This window comes from Ursus americanus, chromosome 11 (assembly GCF_024610735.1).
Source record: "Ursus americanus isolate L20-20 chromosome 11, mUrsAme1.1.p, whole genome shotgun sequence".
Taxonomy (NCBI): domain Eukaryota; kingdom Metazoa; phylum Chordata; class Mammalia; order Carnivora; family Ursidae; genus Ursus; species Ursus americanus.
Window position 1 is genome coordinate 20,470,123 of NC_142137.1, and position 3,739 is coordinate 20,473,861.

Consider the following 3,739-nt stretch of genomic DNA (forward strand, 5'->3'; position numbering starts at 1 on the left):
AGTCTAATAAGGGAAAGCTTAAAGCTACTTAGTGATAATACCGACCTTTCTTTGTCATTTACTGCATTTGACAGAGATTAACCTTTTAAAATTTCACCCATGACACTTTTACTCATTTTGATTCTGGCGTGTACAATACAGTGTAAATAATCTCCATAATCTCCACTGCACGCACCCCACCCTGGTGCGCCCACGGCTAGAGCAGATACTTCCCCAGAGGGTCAAGGGAGTAAGAGGTGTGTTCAAAATCTCAGCAAAAGAGAATACTCTTAAGTTTTTTTCCTTTTTTTTTTTTTTTAAATCTCACTGCAAAATCAATAAGATTGATCTGAAGAGTTGAGTCATTACACTCATTCCATGATGACATACAGTACAGTGTTAGGGGACAGACAGGGGTTGATATAGGGGTGCATTACACGGCAACATTTCATGAAGGACATCAGAAACTACTTTGGAAGTGTTTGCTTTTCCAAAGAGACACTGCAGTCTCTTCTTAAAGACAAAGGTCATGAAAGGTTTAGTGCTTAGTGTTCTCAGCACAACAATGCAACTTAGTTCACAACGCACTTTGACAACTCTTAATGTGAGAGAGAATAGGGGCTTTTGAAAAATATGTCTTTAAGAAATCTTGTCATTTTAGGGCTAAATTTTAATATAATGTGAAAGTTTGAAGTCTTACACTTAAACAAACAAAACTTAAAAATTACTGATTCGTCAAAATGGTTTTATGGAAAAACTAATCTGTCACAAAAACTTGGAATTGCATGTGAAGTCTATACCATTTTTGAGCACAGTGTACAAAGTTTCCGAGGGGCACTCGGCAGCAGAGGGCCCAACCAGTTACAACAGCAGGCATTTTCTTTTCCTCTTCCTGATGCCAGTGGAGCAGAGAATTCCTCTAACAGCTTCATCACTGTCTTGAGGCCTCCCTGCATGAGAGGGCAGTACTCTAGGTACTTTATTATTTATTTATTTATCTATTTATTTATTTATTTAATAATTTTTATTTTGTTATATTAGTCACCATACAGTACATTCCCAATTTTTGATGCAATGTTCCATGATTCATTATTTGCATATAACACCCAGTACACCATGCAATATGTGCCCCCCCTTTTTTTTAAGATTTTATTTATTTATTTGACAGAGAGAGAGATAGCCAGCGAGAAAGGGAACACAAGCAGGGGGAGTGGGAGAGGAAGAAGCAGGCTCCCAGCGGAGGAGCCAGATGTGGGGCTCGATCCCAGAAAGCTGGGATCACTCCCTGAGCCGAAGACAGATGCTTAACGACTGAGCCACCCAGGCGCCCCGGTATGTGCCCCCTTTAATACCCATCACCGACTCTAGGTACTTTAAAGCACGGACCTCCTCACTATGGCCAAATCCTGCAGGTAGGTGATGGAAGTCAGCTTCTTCTTCCTCAGTTTCTCAATCATGTCTTTGTCCTCCCTGAGATCAATTTTGGTCCCCACTAAGATGTTGAGGGTGTTGGGACAGTGGTGTCCCACTTTAGGATACCGTTTTGCTCCAACATTTTCAAATGATTCGGGACTCACAAGAGAAAAGCAAATTAAGAATACATTTATTTGCGAATGGGATGGGCTACATAATCCGTTAATCTTCTTGTCCTGCTGTATCCCATAGACCCAGATTCACCGGTTTCCCATCTACCATAACAGGGACAGAGTAGTTGTCAGAGACAGTGGGGATACATTCTCCAGGAAATGCATGGGTTGTGTAACTGATCAATAGGCAAGTTTTACCTACAGTTCTGTCTCCCACCACTACACACCCCATGGCCTGCATCTGGGCGCTTCTGCGGGCTCTGTGCACCTCAGCCTGGCAGCAAGGCGCAGGGTGGGGGCTGCCATCCAGGCTGTCTCACCCTCCAGTGACCTGAAGCCAGAGCCCAACATAATTAGCAATATTTCAATGTTTCTTTTATTAATTCTCTTTATATAAAGCAAATGAATACAATGGTTAGATCTACATTTATAGACCTCATTGAGAATAGTATTTTGGTCATATATTTTTCTAACCAATCTGGAAAAAATATCCAAAAATGAATTTTAAATGATTTCAAAATCATTGCTAATATTTGCTCAATGTTACTTTCTATGTTGCATTTGAGTAAGGTTTAGAGTCCTAGAAAGAATTCTGAAATTAATTACTCAATATATCATTTATTCCTTTATTACAATCTGTTACTAACCAATTCTTATCATGTACCATTGACAATAACAATGCTAATGACAATTTTGGGGGATGATATTAAGGCGTTTGTGAAGTAAAGAAATTGTCAAATGAGTTTATTTCAATCATACAATTTTAGCAATTTAGTATGTGGTATTTTGATAATCACCAAATCCAAATAGATAAGTAATATAAATTTAATTACAGTCAGCTGATGCATCTTACTTTCATCTGATGTATTAAAATATCAAATATTAATTTTACTTTATGTTCTGTGTCAGGCTGAATTAGTTTATTATGTTCAGATACATGGACACATATATTCTGGGGGAGGTTAAATTACATAGGCTTAAATACTTCCACAAAATGAGATACACACATGAATCTCCTTTGAGGTGTAATTTATTTAGATGTTGCTATGTAGAAATCTGGTTTCTGATATTGCTTATTGAACCATCTGGAATTCATGAACTGATAACAATTCTAGTCTCAGTGACTTTCAAAACAAAGATGTATTTTCTCTCATTACATGTAGGCTGCAAGTTTGCTGTGCTTTTGTGTTCTATGCCTTCGATGGGATCAACACTACTGAAACATGCTGACTTTGGAACAGATGGAAAAGTTCAAGGAAGCTACGAAACATGTAATGGCTGTTAAAGGTTCTCCTCAAAACTGTCGTATGTCACTTCTACAAAGATTTTTACCCTAAACAAATTCACATGGCCAAGCCACACAACAAGGAAAGGAAGGGCAACTCCTCCCACAGGAAAGCACTGCAAGTTACATGGCAATGGGCAGCGGTGTACAATCGTTACAGAGTCTCAGAATGAAAATAATCGAAAAAAATATATATGCTAGCTGCCTCTCTTGGTCCCAGATTTTCCCTTTCTCCTATCAGCATCAAAAATACATACTGCTATATAGAATGTATCCCAAATCTCCCTCTGAGCTAGTGTTATACTCGGTGTGAGTGTTTTGGTAGACTCAGAGATATACAGAATATTTGATTTGTAGGGGTGCGTGGATGACACAGTCAGTTGAGCATCTGTTCAGCTCAGGTCTAGATCTCGGGGTCATGGAATCAGGCCCCACTTTGGGTTCCGTGCTCAGCTCAGAGTGTGCTTGGGTTTCACTCTCCCTCTCCCTCCACCCCTCCTGCTTGGGCTTCTCTCTCTCTTTCTCTCAAACAAATAAATAAATCTTCAAAAAAAAGAGTATTTGATTTGTAAATAGGTTTTGATATCATCTAGTCAATCCCACTTCTTGTACTGATTAATAATCAGAGAGTTCAACATATTTCCTTGATGTCCTAAAGTTAGGGAATAGTATGACTAGAACATAGGTCCTCTGTCTCTAACTTTTTTATTTTTTCCTTTGCATGAGATCTTTATCCTTAGAACATTTTCCAACCTGAAAAGAGCAGATTAGACGTATATGGGAATAGACTTTGTATGAAGACAAAACAATCTAACACCTCAATAGAAAATAAGAAGCAGCAACTATAGGAACCCTTGGCAGAAGGGAATTGGCTTTAGGTATCTCCAAT

The 3,739-nt window shown here is 38.7% G+C and overlaps 1 pseudogene; it reads right to left on the reverse strand.

Annotated features, from left to right (window-relative positions):
- Nucleotides 1–840: 840 nt before the first annotated feature.
- LOC123798595 (ras-related C3 botulinum toxin substrate 1-like) lies at nt 841–1,806 on the reverse strand (annotated as a pseudogene).
- Nucleotides 1,807–3,739: the final 1,933 nt, after the last annotated feature.